Raw genomic sequence first — 16609 nt, 5'->3', positions numbered from 1 at the left:
GCTCAAAGCACCATCCAACCTGGCCTTGAACACTTCCAGAGATGAGCCATCCACAACTTCTCTGGGCAACCTGTGCCAGTACGTCACCCCCACTCTGAAGAATTTCTTCCTAGTACCTAATCTAAATGTACTCTCTTTTGGTTTAAAGCCATTCCCTGTTGTCCTTTCACTTCATGCCCTTGTAAAAAGTCTTCTCTCCAGCTCTTCTGTAGGACCCCTTTAAATACTGGAAGGTGCTCTAAGGTTTCCCCAGAGGTTTCTCTTTCCCAGTCTAGACCACCCCAGCTCTCTGAGCCTGCCTTCATGGGAGAGGTGCTCCAGCCCCCTGATCATCTTCGTGGCCCTCTTCTGCAGTTGCTCCATCAGGTCCATGTCCTTCCTGTGCTGCGGACCCCAGAGCTGGATGCAGTGTTTCAGGTGGGGTCTCACCAGAGTGGAGGAGAGGGCAGAATCCCCTCCCTCACTCTGCTGCCCACGCTGCTTTGTATGCAGTCCAGGATACAATTGGCTCTTTGGGTTGCAAGAGCACATTGCCAGATCATGTCTATCCTACATCACCAGCATTTATTTTGGGAGTCTTGTTGCATGGCTTGTTTCCTTCAAGTACAGACCAGGGTGGTTAGCCAAAGTTGAAGTGAGCACTAATCATCTTTTTAAGAGTACTTTTTTTATTTCTAATGAAGTTGAAAGCTTCCAGTATAACAACACAAGTTTTTGTAGAAACTCATTTCCATGAAGGGTACTGGAAGGACAAATACTTCATTGAATGGTTTGGATGATATAAAATGGCATAATAAACAGTATATGTTGTGAACTGTTAATGTACATCACACTGCTGGACCAGTATTAACCAAGGGATGAAAGAGCATGTTGTTTCAGATCAACTACATTCATTACATTAATTAAATTCTTAATTCTGTCTTAGAGTTTTCTGGCAGAGGAACTCTGAGGAGTGGTTGCAGTTCCATGGTAAGGGAATGGATCATTCCTTTCAGCTCAATAACACTTCCTCACAGTGGTAGAAGAGGAATTAGTTATGAGTATGTGGGAAAACAAGATTGTTTCGTGCAGTGAACTTCAAATTTTACTGTTTTTGATAGGTTATGTATTACCACTGTGACAAAAAGTAAAAAATCCAAAAAACAACCTCACCTCCTGCATTATTTAGTAGAACTTCCAGTAAACTCTCTAACTGTTTTCCTGGAAGAGAAGGATCCATACAAACTCTAAAGGTTAGAAGAAGCAAGTTTGCTGTATGAGCTTTAAGCAGTAAAAACCTGCCTGTTGTTGCATAATCCTCTTAGGTGATGCAAGCTGCATCTGTGATTCAACAGCTGAATGATAATGAGCTAAACATCTGCAAAAAAGTGTAGTTTGTAACTGCAATCTGGCAGTCACCAATTTTGGTAATGAGAAAATACATTATTTTGGTTGTGCAGGCTTTTCTTAAATATTTTTCATTTTCAGTGCAGCTTTTTGGAAGTGATGAAAACTTCTCAAGCTACTTTTGACAAATGAGTCTAAAGAAATTTGCAATGGTGGTCATTTCAGTTAAAAAATAATACAACCCAAACCACAAGCTTGCTGTTGAACTTGGCCCAAGGCTGATACCGTTTTTGTAAAACTGACTCTGGAAAATTACATGGTAAACTAATGGAGAGAATTAATCATGTTGTGTAGTGGTGGCTGCTATGCCCTTGCTGGTATTTAAGATGTAGAAAATAAAGCATAACATTTAATGTCAAGAACAATGTCAGAACTTTTGCAAGTAAATAAAAATTCCATCTTCAAAATGTTGAAGGTTTTTATTTTTAGATGTAACAAATTATTTTTTCCTTTGTTTGTGGCTAATTAGTTTATAGGAATATATAGGTGTGAAGAATGAACTCTTAACAACACAGCTGTTAAGCAACAGCTCTTGGAGTGATCGATTTCTCAAGCGGTGGTTTCATTGGTACCTTCTTAAAGCTGTCACTTAACTCAGTTACCTTGTCTGCAAGAAGTCTTGTTTAGTTGTCTCACCAGTTCTGAACTACGTTGTGATACACAGTCATTTACTCAACTGCTTTCCAGCTCTGTAAATCAGAACAAGAACTCTTAATTTGGAGTGAGGCAGTTTGGATCACTGAGTTCTAGCAAAGAAAAAAAAAAATCAGTAATAGTCTAGAGGTTGAAAGATAAGGTTTTATTGGGGTTGAAGGTTGCAGTTTTATGTAAAACCGTTGCAGTTAATCTAATCCAGAGAACTACTTCTTCTCCAGCTCTTTATATTTTTGTAGAAAGAGCAAAAATGTGACTGACCACACAAGTATCATACGTTGTTTTCCAGTATACCTTATTTTACAGTAGTTGTGTCAAATTGTGGGTGTTTAATCTTTTAAATCCATCTGTATAAGTTTTATAGTGTGCTCATCTCAGCTGTTATTGCCAAAGTTTTTCAGCAATAATTCTGAAGAAGGTAGGTAATACGTTGTTATCAGTGGTAACACTCAAATTTTGCAGTAAAATTGTACAAGAGGATTTTGAAAGATCCTTGAAAGGAAAGGATGTAGTTAGAACTTAATCATCACTGTTTAATTTCTGTATCTGCCTAGGACACAGCGACAGGAACAGCCTTCTAAGGAATGTTTTCTGATGCCACTGCAATGAACTGGTCAAATAAAGAAAAAATGGTCAGCAAAAAAAAAACCAATGTTACCCACAATTACCTAACTAGCCTGTTGCATATGCTTCATGATGTGAACCTGAAAATGTTTTCATGGTGTGGATTACATATCAAAAAGTGTGAGATTGGGTGCGATAACATTGCCAATCATTTTGTAATTTTACCATGTGTCTGGGGCAACAGATATACCATATCCAAGTAATTATTTCTGTTAGTGCACTATTATTGTATCTTTGGTTGTTTTCAGAGAACTTGTTTAACTTTCATGGAGCAAAAACCCCTGAGTGTGATGTAATCAATACTTCATAAATTATTGGCAGGTGCTCTGCAAGACATGGTAATGAACTGCTCTGACAAATCATCAGGGAATTACTTCTTCTGCTGTTTTGCAGCTCCTGAAGGAGTTGCACAGCTGGCGGAACATATTGCCCGTCACCATGCCAGACTCGGCATTTGAAAGGCTGCCAGATTGCTTTGTGCTGTTGTGCTTGTCATGGATCAGCAGTTTGCAACAGTATGAAGATAGTAAGTGTTTTATTCTTTGCTCTTTGGAGGATCACACAAGTTAATACTGCATTTATAAAGCGTCCAACCTATTTTCTGAACCTACCAGTACTTGGTTTGCATTACCTGGTTAGATTAATCTTTATGCTGCAAGAATCTATAGAGAAGTTATGTTTTTGAAATACTCTGGTAAAATTTCTCTTAGCATCAATGTTTGGAGTCGCTCTGTATAGCCTGCTTTTCATGTTTTATGTAATTTTATTATGCTTTAGTATTTCTTTCATAATCTCCCTGACTTTACTAATGCACAATATTGCAAAAGCAGTATAAAACTAGTCATCAGACTTTAAATCATTTGTGTATCTCTAAACCTCTTATGCTGATTAAAAGTGTTAAGGCTATTAGTATTTTTTATGTAACTGGGTCTAAATTTAGTTTCTGTTGCAGTCCAAAAACACTCTGATATTGCAAACATAATGTGCTTCCTTTTGGAGTTGATGGTAACAGTTTTTCAGCACAGCTTTTGTGTTTCTGTGTACTAATGACTTGAATAGTTAACATTGTGTTTATTGTAGAAGTTCAGTAGTGACTTCCCATAGTTCTGATTTCTCTTCCAGGAGTGTCAAAATACTACTTGTGTTGTTGTATGAAATATGATTTTATTTACTTCTGTAAATAAAAAATTGGTTTTTATTTAATTCTTGAATTTTTAAAAAGTTATTTGAGTAGCCCATAGGTTACTGCTCCATTGGTTGGAAGGACAGGACTGTTAATATTTTTCCTCAGGTAAAATTATTCTGGTTCTTGTATGGAGAGACAAAAAGAAAAGGAAGTGTTAAACTGGAAAATGTTAGATAGCATGTATGTAGCCCATACCTTCCAAGCTGAATAGCTGTAAAATGCCTGCATGACAGTCTCATCCTGCAAAACCACACTTAATTGTCCATTCTGTGTAGTCTGGTCTAACTGTTTTAAGAACCCAGTTATGAAAAAGCAATAAAGTCATGCCATCACATGGCATCACATCACATCACAGATTTTATTTCCTGCAATATTGTGCATTGCCTTTGGCCAGTGACAATGTGTGGTCTTAATTTCACACGCACACAAGTTTTATGTCATAGATGACAGCTTGATGCAAAAAGTCACTTTAAAAAAAAAAAGACTACTGGTGTTGGAGGTATGAGAATATCCAATGAAGGAAATCATAGCTCTGTGTTCAAGGAGCCTGTTGGAAAGATTGAACATTTTGAACATGAGTAGTAGCCTTCCTGCTATTTACATACAAAAATGAGTGCCTTTAAGCTCATGTATGGAAATGGGTAATTACATTATGTTTTTATAGAACACAAAATCGAAGATCGTATTTCTAATGCATGTGTGCATGATCTCAGAAACAGCTAGAGACTGCATTGTGTGAGCCGTATATACAAGTCAATAGTTACATACCTAGGAGTACAGCACTTGAGTGCTTCTGGTAATTTTACTCCTACATTGGCAGGACTGTTCCATTGATTGTTTTCTAAGAAATAAATAGCTTCCAAATTATACAGTTATTTTTTGATCTGTGAATGGAATTTTCCTTTGCTTGTCAGAACATAGGCTCTTACAATGCTGAAGTGGTTCTAAAACAATTCATCTAGTCAGGGGGCAATATGTTTTCTTTGAAATTGAGCATTTCTTTGAGACTGGGAAAGGATATCTGCCTTGGTGTTCTTGGTTTGGAAATACAGTATGGATGGAGTGAAGAAAGAGCTTTAGGCAACATGGAAGGAAGGAGAAATAACCAAAACTGTGATGACTTTTCTAGGGACATGGTGTTCTGCTTTGCTTGAGAGAGTTACTGATGTCTTGTCAATTATTCCCCATAGAACTAAGCATGAGTTTAAGCATTGGAAAGTTTTAGTGGCTAATTTTTCAGCTTCTTCAGGCCTGTCATGTCAGAAGATAATGGTGTATGTTTTTTTTCCAGGATGAGATTAGGTTAGGATTATGAACAGCATCATAAAGAATTAAATTCATTGATCACACAGCAGAGTCTGCAGGTCTAGGTTTGATGGCTGCAAGTTGTTTATGAAGTGTTCTGTGCCGGGTGATTTATTTGATTCATAGTTCAGGTTATGGCTAAGGGCAGGGCTAGGGACACCAGGTTGCAAATGGAAATTTTGTACGGTCTCATGGTGAGAGAAGCAAAAATGAGGCTTGGTATCGATACAGAGAAGAGCACTAAAGGCAAATCATGGCTATTCTTGGAAACTTCCACTTTATCAACTGATACTGGGTTGACACCAACAACAAGAAGTTACAAGACTCTTTGTTTCTTGTCTATTCATAAAGTTCTAGCAAATGCAGCGCTCCACTGTCACTGGTCAAAGTGTTAGTCTGTGTGGTTTTGAATACACAGCTTTGTGTAACTTGTTGGACTAACAGATATTTACTTCTGCTTTTTATTTCATTATATTGATCATACCATTCTTTCACTTAATTATTCATTAGATAGTTCAATCATATGTAATTCTATGAAATCCAGAACTAGAGAGAATTTTTATAGTTGGGCTGCTCAATACTGAAAAATGTTTTTAGTGTTAAATGGATTTTCATTATGGTATTGCCTTTTTTTAAATTCCGTGAGCTTTCTGAAACAGTGTTTAAAACAGTACTAATTTCCTAAGTGTGTACTTCTGTAAGCCTTGATTTCTGATTGCAAATGCTCTGCCACATCTTCTATGTATTGTGGTTCTAAGAGGGCAGATGCAGGGAAATCTCTGAATAGGGTATTACACTTTGAAAGTCTGCTGTCTACTGATGTATGTACAAGTGTAAGATCTCTCTCCTAATAGTGCCACACACTGTTTATTGCACAGAGCTTTGGCTTCTTTTGTGTGACTGATGAGAACAGCTGAAATATAGCGTTGTTTACATTATTTTGAAAACTGTCAAGTCAACTGCTTGGTTTTGACTCCAAGTTTTCTTTTTTTGATTGTCTAGCAAATTTGTTGCCCTGGAGTTGGTAAGTAGCTTTTGTCACTATGCAAGCAGCTGAAATTTAGTAGCAAGACACCTCTAATATCTAGTCTGATTGGGTATCTCTGTATGCTGATAAATGGTATGCTTCAGGGAAGATGAGGGGGAAAGATGGAAGGGGTGAAGACAGGCAGATTCCTGCTTGGCTGTCTGATTATACTGCTGTGGCATATACTTAAGAATTACTTTCTGGATTGTCAGCTTCAGCCTATTTGTGATGTATTTTTATAATACTCTGCTTTAGCCTAACTACCTCCTCTGGGCTTTTTTCTCTTAGTTGGATGGGTAGAAGTCTTCTACTCTATCATCTGCTGCAGTGTGTGGATAGAAGAGCACTTACGCTTTTACTAACACCAGGTATATCATGCAGGTGAATAGAAGCCTAGTGCTCCTTTGCTGCCTATGGAAAGTGGAGGATGTGATCCAGAACATGAGAAGTTGAGATTTTCCCTTGGTATCTTCTGGATTTCTGCACCATATCTCCAGAGTTCTCCGTGCATTTCTTCCCCTTAGAAGTCTCTGTTTATTCATGGATACAGTGGATGGGTGGTTGTCTCAAATGCCCTTTTTTATTTATTTTTTTATTTAGGGAGACTAAGCTCGAGAGAAGAGTACATTAAAGCAGCATCCTTGAATTTCTTGCTCCAGTTTACAGTTCCATACATTCTGGTTCTTTCAGACACCTTGGTTCTCTTGGGACACTCAGAAGCTCTGCTTTTTGGGGGTTTTTTTGTGAGCTCTTTTAGTCAACTCAATGCTTTGTTGTTTTTCTTTTCTAGTCTTTTCAGTTTGTGCCAGTGGCAGTTCTGAAATGAAGCCAAAATTAGGATGTAGAGTCTCAGTAGCTCAGAAAGCTTGGGGGTTATCTCGTAACACTTGTGGTGTATTGACTGTTTATTGAGAGAGGAGTTGCTGTTCTTTGGGGATGTGTGGATGCCCATATGAGGCAAGGCTGTCCTTGATTTCAATGCTTCAGTCAAGAAATGGGATATTAGCCTAATAGAAATTGTCTGCCCCTGCATTGCTGCTTGTTCTTTAACTTTACTGTCTGATTAAACTTCTGCAATTCATGGAATAAACATCTCAATAATACAGTCACAAAATGTGTGGAAGCTACAAAGACTGTCAGTCACTGTTTGAAGCATGAAGTTTTTTCCTTGGTTCTAGTCTTCTAGGAATAAAAAACATGTCTAATTTTCCATGACTTTTGGTGAAATTTGATGGGCAGAACTGTCTTTTCAGAATATTGCATTCCTGAAGATGATAATGCTGTCTTGAATGGTAAAATATCAAGGAGGTTCTACATATTTTTGAGTGCTTTTCATCATATCCAGAAACTGCAGAAATAACTAATTTCAGAATCCTCTTGGCTAGTTACTACTAGCTACATCATTAAAAGAACGTGGTAGAACACATTGTAGTTTGGAGATGAAAAGTACATTCTCCTGCAATGGTCAGATGAAAGTAAGCAATGAATTTCAGTGCAAACACTTCCTCTGTGCCTGTTATGTGCTTGAAAAGAATTCCCAATATAAATGCAAGTGCAAGCCATTTTGATTAGACAAAAAAGCAAATAAAAAAAGAAGAAAAGGCAGAGTTTGGGATACAAGTTGGCCAGAAATCAGAATTGGTATGGCTAGTATTAGTGAAGACCAATTCTTTGTCCTACAAACCCAACTCATGTTTATGCCATGTGTTTGTGTGATGTCTTGCCTGCCACGTTCACTTGCCTGCCTAGTTCCAGGTTCTGTGCTCTAGAACATAGAGCACCATGAAGACTCAAAGTCTGCACTTGTGGCCGCAGGGCACGTGTTATGTCTCAGGATGGTCTGAGGCTGGGGCTTTGAAAGCCAAACAACATTGATGATGTAGTTCACTGTAGACATTAAGGAAGCTTCTTTGGAAACGTGGGATGTTTGTGTGTCTCTGGTCCAAATAAAGTCTCTTTTCAGGAAAGTACATTATTGGAACCAAGGAAACTTTTGCTTCTGAAATTGCATTGTGTTTGAAATTGCATTCTGTGTCTGAACAAACTCATCCATTATAACCTTCAAGTAACTTAAAAAGTCTCACTTCTGATACCCCACTTAAAAGAATAATTGATTTTTTCCTTTTTAGTTCCCCTCTGTACAGTTATTTGAAACCTCCTGCAGAAAATGTTAATTTGTTTTCAGTATGTATCTTTTTAAAGCATGAGTTCCTTAGCAAGTTATGCAAGCCTTTGAAACAAAAGCTACTATAAAAAGAAATCTGAATTAAACAATTTGCATAGCAATAGCAGCCCAGTTTTAGTATATGTGTTAAAACAAATGGAAATCTACAGGGGGAGAAATCTAGAATAAATCTAGAACAGATAAACAAATCCAAAGTAAATCATGAGAGGATTTTCCACAATTTCATGTCAAAGACTGCTAAAGTATTAGTGCTGTTCTACTTTAGTATTCAATTTTTTGACTTATCTAGTGGTGTAAGAGCAAGGGTAGACTGAGATTGCTTTTTGTTTCTTTTTCTTTTTTTTTTTTTCTTAATAGTTTGTCTCTAACTTTGAAGCTGTGTGGTGCAGAACAGCTGGGCGCTGCATGGCCATGTGCTGTGTGTGGGCAGTGGGGGCTGTGGGCTGCCCTGCCCGGCAGGTGGCCATCGCCAGCCCTGTGGTGTTGCTGACTGGAATGGGCAGCCCGTGGCGTGGGCAGCCTGTGGCCATCAGCACTGATGCCTTTGAGCAGGAATGGCAGCTGCGGGGGACCAGAGGCACCATGCTGTGAGGGCTGCTGCTCTTGGAAGGTGACCCACGCCAAAGGAGGGATCCTTTGCGGGAAGATGGCTGTGGGCATCTCACACCAGGGTGAGGACCCATCTGAGGAACAGTGACTGTGGGCACACTGAGCTGGAAACATGAAGACACGGAGAGGCAATGGAAAAACAGTAAGAAGGAAAGAGCAGGAGGTGGGATCATTACCATGCAACCCCAAGCCCCTGCCTCATCCACTGGCTCGGCAGGGCAGTGGCACGGGCTGACTGTAGCTGGTCTGTGACCCATGAGAAGCTGAAATTAGAAAGGGGGAGGAGAGCTGTTCAAGGAGGTGTTTATGCTTTCCCACCCACCCCCCAGCACTCAGATGAGTAATCAGAAGTTGATGTTAACTGGCAATAAATTACAGTAGGAAAAAAATACCCAAGTTCTCAGGGTGTTCTGCCTGTGAGAGGCCTGTGACTGCCCACCCTGAGAGTGTCCCTTTGGGCCCACGGACCTGGCAAGTGGGAGGGCGACTTCCAGGCTTGTGTAGACATCCGATGGTGTCAGCCACTAGTGCTTAGCAATATTACAGACCTCATGAGACCTCCCATTTGCTATGAATGCCTTTGAAAGGGTTTTGCCAGCGTATGATTTTTCACCAGATAAGTAAATTACATGGAGCATGGAATTTCTTGGAACCAAAGTGCTGTTGGGTTAGTCGTGTTGCCTGCAATATGGTTAGGCAGGCATGAGCAGCAGAGCGTCAGAGCAGCAGATAAATTTGTCCTTTAGGAACAGGCACTAATGAAGTGTGAGCTGCAACCATATGTAGAACAAACATCTTTATGGTGTCAGTCGTGACTTTCTGGTTGCTCTTGTTGAGCTGAGCACTGTGAGGCACTGTCTGCTCTGGAGGAGGCACATAGGAAGGGCCTGGCTGGGTAAGCTGTTACAACACAGCACTGGAAATCGGGGGTTAGCGTTGGTGCAACCCAGCTCGCTGCGGGGCTGGGGCTGCGTGATGCCAATCAATCCCAGCCCCTCCCCTGGATTGAGTTTCCCGAAGAGGCAGACTCAGAGGGTGGGTCGAAGGGCGGCTCAGAAGCCTAAGCTGCACCCCGCCTGGGCGGTGCCACCTCCCCCGGTTCTGGAAAATTCTCAGTTACTCGGTTGTTCATTGGTTCTGTTGTAACTCTCGCCTCTCGGTTCCCCCCCCCCCCACAGTGGTTCTTGTTACATTGTATCCTCCCCCTGGCTTGTAACTCATTGGTTGTTTTCCCCTTTCACCAGGGTTTTCAAATTCCCTATAAAACTGAGGATGAGCCTCAAGGGAGGATCCCGTCATAATCCCATCATTCCCATCACATCACATTCCAGCCTTCCGAGCTCGTTTGGGTTGCGAAACTTCCAACAATAAACCTGTTAGGAGTCAGACCTGAACAGCCTCTCTCTTCCTTTGTCTCCGAGCTAAGTGAGCTGATACCACCGGCTCATGCTGTGTTTCCTCTGCCGAGAAGCCAGCTAGCTAGCCCGGCAAGCAGCCCTTTTCCTGATGCCGAAGCCGCTTCAGCGACGCGTGGAGGTAACGCAGCTGGACTGACTCTGACCTGGGGCACGCCAGAGCTCGTGCCTCGAGCGTCCAAACCCTGCGTTAGGTTAATGCTGAAGTTTTGGGTAACACGGGATTTCTGATAGCATTGTGAGAGAAAGGTCTTTTTTTGTTTCAGGTGGTATTTACAGCCTCACACATGAGGAGTCAACTTGCATTTCTGTGTCCCTAACTTTTTATTACAGTGGGCCTAACTGACTATTTAGAGTTGTACTGCCTGCCATGTTATTAAACTTTGGAATACATTTATCTACGATCACTTGTATCTTTCACAATTCTGATGTTGCTCTTTGGTATTGTTGTACCCTTTGCAGCTGTGCCACTTTTAAATGTGTTGGACAAGGGCCTCATAGTTTCCTGGGGTGATGGATGAGGGAATGTATAGGTTAATGTGGGTTAGGAGGTATTAATCTGGCTGCTGGAAAGCCAGAGTCTGCCCTAGGGAGACTGCAAGGTGAGATGGTGCTGGCTGTGACACCAACCACACCCCTGCTCTGAACAGAATTCTTTCTTTACTTTTTCTCAGATCTGAGTAGTCACATCAGTTCTTGCTGCTTGCTGAAGAAAGGGAAGGCTCCCACCGGGTCAGGGAATGAAAAGAGTGGCAAGACTCACTGTCAGCCTATTGGCTTCTGCCAATGTTAGCATCTTGGCTGGGAGGGATGGATGCCTTTGTAGGCAGGGTAGTACAGAAATTTAGATACCCTGATATGGTCACAAGCTCATTGTTTTGAAATCATGTGTGCTTAGGCTTGAGGTATGCTAAGTCTAGCAGAGTGTTGCTTATTAGTTGTGAGCTACATACTCTGATGAATTACTTCATGAGAATCTGCAAATTGTTTTTGTCTTGCTGCAGCTGATGTTTTAAAGTAGCCAGCCTGGGAGGTTGGATCCTCTGGCCAAATATTTATCCAGCTTTTTGGGTGCATTTTTCCAGCATCTGCTGGGATTTATGTTCTGTATTAAAATCCTGACTTGGGTACCAGGTAACTACTTTTAAAACTAGTTGGCTGCAGTCATAAAAGTAAAACCTAGTGATGGTCCGCACTCCGTGAATACTAAAGTGGTCAGCTCTCGGTCACTGGGTGTGTCCCACCATGGTGTTAAAGCTGGGTATGGTCAAGGTCTGAGTGAATGTCAGCCCCAATGTAAGCAACCTGGACAGGGACTGCAGACATGTGGTGGGTTAGTGATAGAATAAATGGGTTATACTGGCAGAAAGTGCCTGCTTGCTGCTGCATTTTATGTTGGCAGGACAGGGATGAATACCTGTTGAATGGTTTAATCTAGGTCTCACACTCTGGAGATGTGCATTTTTATCTTGGGATATAATCTTGTTCATATGGCCTTCGGTTTGTGGAAGCATAAAGGTGGCTTTAAGTGCCAGATGGGCCGAGAAACGTGGATTGAACTGAGAATAGAGCAGCATTTGCTCTTTGTTTTTCTAGGTTTTATCTACTTTGGTTTACTTTCATTTTATTAAATGTACACAGACATGCTGGCAGCTCCAGGGTTCCCTTTAGGATATGTACTAAATTCATTGGATAAAAATGGTAGAAAGTAAGAGATAGTAGTAGAGTTGCATGTGCACTTTACTTCATTGACTGACTTTCGCTTCAATAAAACATGAATAAGAAATGCTGTCATATGAGATATGATTTTAGGTACTCTTTAAATCTTCCCAGCATGTCAGGAGTTCAGGAATCTTCTGACTTACGCCATTCTTATATTCACCTGACCTTGACTCAAGTGGTAAGTGAGGTACAGACACTCAGGCATTAGTGGTAGGGGCATAAGAAAAAACTGGAAACATGAGCCTTTTCTCCAGTAAATGGTTGTGTAATGACTCACATGGTAATAGTGGTATCACTTCAGCTACATGTTGATGTGTGATGCGTGTAACTTTTTTTCAGATGATCCTGAATTTTCTCCTCAAGTATAGGAGGTACTTGCAGAGAGCAAAAGAAGTCAGCCGGCCAAACTTTGCTCAGCTTTGCAAACAGAAGCTTTAGAAATAGAATGGCCGTAGAGGGGCATTGATGTCAGAGCATTTCCTCAGTTGAAAGCAAACACTTGTCCTTTCATCCCTAAGGGGACAAAGGGAATTGTTAAGGAAAAGGAATCATAAAAAATTGAAAAACAAGGCCACATAGTGTGCAGGGAGTGGACTTAATTGGTTGCACTGGGAAATCATCAAGAAAAGTCCCTTCTTTTGATTTGATTCACTCCAGACAGTCTTTCTCAAGTTGTTACTTGCCTGTGTGTGGGGTAGGTTAAATGGCATATGTTTCACATTGCTGTAGAAGTATGCCTGAACATAGGAAGTAAAGTTTTTGGTTGATCACATTTTTTCCCTAGTACAAGGTCTCCAGGGGATCATCCAATAAAAACTGGAAAGTACTACGATTAGAAATAAATGAAGAGCCCTTGAAATCAAATAAAGCTCACATGTAATTATAAAACCCACTCAGAGATGAAAAGCCAAAGCCAATTAGCAAATGGTATCATTTGCCTCTCTGGGATTTTTTGCTTACAGTCTCCACTTTTTGTTGATACCAACCACGACTGTAGATTTGATTGTCAGTAATGCTATACTATTTTGCCTTAAGGAATAAGATGCTGCCATGTGCCTATTGCGGAGACACAAGTTTTGAAAACCCTGGTGTGCTAGGTGGACCCAGCAGTTAAGCACCCACATAGCTGCTTGCTCACGCCTCCTGCGGTGGGCTGGGCACACAACGGGAAGAACAAAAGCAAGAAAATGCCTGGATCAAAGGAAAGTTCAAAAGTGAAGGAAGGAGGGTAGAGAGAGAGTGCTGTACTTGCCATCTTTCACGATCAGACTGATGTCCTGCTAGACTCTGAGCAATGGCTGTGCTGGAAGATGTTCTATCCCCTACCCCAAGATTCTCATCTCTGAGCATGAAGATACACAGTATGGAATATCCCTTCGGCCGGTCTGTGTCAGCTGTCCCACCTCTGTTCCCTCCCAAATCCTTGCCCACTCCCAGAGAGACTAACAAGAAGGCTTTGATGTTGTGCAAGCACTGTTCAGCAGTAGACAAAACCACTGGGGTGTTAAGCAACGCTGTTCTAGTCACAAACTCCAACACAGCAGGACGTGGTCCCCTGTGAAGAAAGTGAATTCCATTTCAGCCAGAGCCTGTATAACACATTTGGATACAGCCTTTCAAAATGAAGCAGTCCTTTCTTTCTTAGATGAATGAGGTGCTGCAGGTCTGATGACTGATGAGGATATTTCTGGCTATCTGAAGCAAGGTAAAATAAGGATAAGTCTGGAAATGGGTAAAGTACCAAAATAAGAATCAAAGTTATGTAAACCTTTACCTAAACTTAGGTTAAAAGTTTCACTGATTTTTTTTCTTCTCCCTCAAATGCTTAACAGTTTTGTGGAAATATCTTACAAATAGACTTTAATCAAGTACCATGACAATTAATAGACATTCTGATACATTTCCAAGAATACACTCCGAAGAGCTATCATATGAGCACTAAGAAGAGGGAAGAACTCTTTCTCTATTGCTTAAAAATTAAAGTTGAGTGGGAGAAAGTAGGAAAAAGGGAGGTGAGAGAGAAGGAAAAAACAACTTTCTGATTAAATCTTACTTAACTTTCTGAAAGCACGACAAAGTATCTAATCAAATAGCAGATTAGAAAATCAGATTGACTGAGGGATCTAATACGAATTTTCATCCAAAGGTGGCACTAGCCTTTTGCTGTTGGAGTTTTTGTTGTGAGCTGGGAAATGCAGATACCAAGAAGCTCTCAACTAATCCAATGCTTACCATTAATCCCAAACAAACCATCATTAGTATCTGGATTTATCCTGCTTAGTCCTTGCTGGATAGTGAATTATGTAACCTTTGTTTTATTAACATTTAATGGAAGCTTATTATCAGGTAGGTTACCTCTGGAATAAAAGGAAGGCAAAAAAATGTAAATTTTCTGCTTTCTGTTATTTGTTGTTTGTTTGAGGGATTTTTAAGGACTTCTTTAAGAAGTGAGTGGGTACTTCATGATAGTTCCATAAATAAACTAACTTAAAACTCACCAAGTACATTGCTTGGCAAAAACCAGCTGTTTGAAAAATTACATAGCCCTTTTCTACTTACCTAGCAGGTAAGGTTGATAACATAATTTAGGATTACAAAAACTAATCCTTTTGGTATGAAAGAATTTGATGTGATGGTCGGGTGCAAAAATAGATACTTTAAAGTCTTTTCAACAAATGCCTATTCTTGTGTCCTCATACATTGGTGCAGACTGATTTTAGTAGGTGTGGTATGAATAAGATGACAGAATTTCCACAGTCATGAAGTATGGATCATTATGCTCAAGATCTTGGCCTAGTTAGGGGGAGGGGTTGGTGCTGGAGTTGTAAACAAAAGTCACTAGGTGAGCACTGCAGGGAAGGGAAAGGATTTTGAGGTTAAAAAATATGAAGGCATCCAGTGCCACAGGATGTTAGGATTTTTACATGCTCGTGATGCAGTATTGCAGTGGCTAGTAAGCAAGTAATTTTGGAGCAGTTATGAGAGTTGCATCAGAATAAATGCTGATCTAAAAGGAGAAAAAAGTTTTGTAATCCGTGGTGTAAAGGTGTATGCTGAGCAGCAGACCTGCAGCAGATACTCTGAGATTTGAGCACGTCTAATGTGTGATGAGAGAGTATGTTTAATTCTATTTACCAGATGTTTGCTTTTAATTTCTCTCTTTTTCTCAAATGATAATGGTTCATTATCAAATTGTCAACATTTTCTCACTATTGATAAGACTCCAGAGATGGGAGAAGTCCCAGCAGTGTCTGAAGCATTATTTCATGCCCACTCTGAGAGAGAAGCAGTAATAGAGACTCTGCTATGGCAAGTGTTGGTACAGTGCTCTCAACAAAACCATAGGCTGGACAGTCCTGACTTGACGTAAAACCTGAGGAAGCTCACTGAAGATCTCAAGTGCATTTTCAGCTGAGTTTTTGTGTCCTTCTGAGCTTACACAGCAGTTCAGCTCCTGCAAAAGGCTGAAGATTTTAATTGTTGGAAAAAACTCCAGAAAGACGGTTTGCTGTGCATATGAGGTGTTGCATCAAAGTTGTGCCTGCCCTTGATTCCCACATCTGAGATTATCACTTGACACACTTTGATAATGATTAAATGCCTTTCCAGAAGTGACAGACTAATCAAAAGGAAATTTATTTTTTAAAGCTCTTCTTGGAAGATTTCTAGTTTTTGGGGGGTTTTTTTGAGTTTTTTTAATAAAAAAAGCTAGTTGTTCTACTCACATAGTAAGTGGATGGCATCTTGACTGTTGATGAAAGAGCACTACAACTGTAGATAATCAGTCCTAGTGTTGAGTCAAATTTACAGCCTCTGTCTTCTAGGAGAAATTACACTGAGAGTAGTATAAGATTAGAGGAACTTCCATATAATTTTGAAGGCAATGTTTGATGCCAATAGAAGTAAAATGTTGTGAGGACTATGTTTGCAACTACCTTTTTGTTTTGCTACAACAAAACAAATCTGTGATATTTGAATGATCCAAAATTGACTCAAGACATTTTCAAAATTTGGTAGAAAGAAAGCAACTCTTTTATTAGATTAGGTGATATGTTTTGAAAATACAAATATTTTCATAATATCACTTTTTTTTCTAGTAACAGGTTCTGGTTTTGCCAACAAATTTTATCTCTGGTGTTATTAGACCATCATAGCTACTCTAGTGATATATACTAATGAGAAAAACTTTTAATCATACAGAATTCTAATGAAAGTGTTTTGATGTATCTTCAGAAAGAATGAGTTTAATCTGCCTGTTGCAAAAAAGTGTACTAGCATAATAAAATCACTGACTGGGAAAAATGCCAGCGGTATTGTGAACTCAGTAACACAGCATTACATGAACTTTCCTGTGACTGTTTATATCTGGGCATATCTGAGCATTGACTGTTCATTTAGATTATTTTGGAAAGTTCTGAACAAAAAAATAAAGTTAGGTATTTTCCAGATATTTCCAAGAATTGAATGTGTTTGGTTTCACAAATGTGTAAGAAACC

General features: G+C 40.0%; 1 long non-coding RNA gene across 1 annotated transcript; it reads left to right on the top strand.

Annotated features, from left to right (window-relative positions):
• The first annotated feature begins 40 nt into the window (after positions 1 to 40).
• Positions 41 to 10793, top strand: LOC109143730. The gene is made up of 2 exons (XR_002044068.3): positions 41 to 9118; positions 10221 to 10793. It is a non-coding gene; the product is annotated as an uncharacterized LOC109143730 (long non-coding RNA).
• The last annotated feature ends 5816 nt before the right edge of the window (positions 10794 to 16609 follow it).

Source organism: Corvus cornix, chromosome 5, assembly GCF_000738735.6.
Source record: "Corvus cornix cornix isolate S_Up_H32 chromosome 5, ASM73873v5, whole genome shotgun sequence".
Lineage (NCBI taxonomy): Eukaryota > Metazoa > Chordata > Aves > Passeriformes > Corvidae > Corvus > Corvus cornix.
This window is presented reverse-complemented; position numbering and strand designations above follow the sequence as displayed.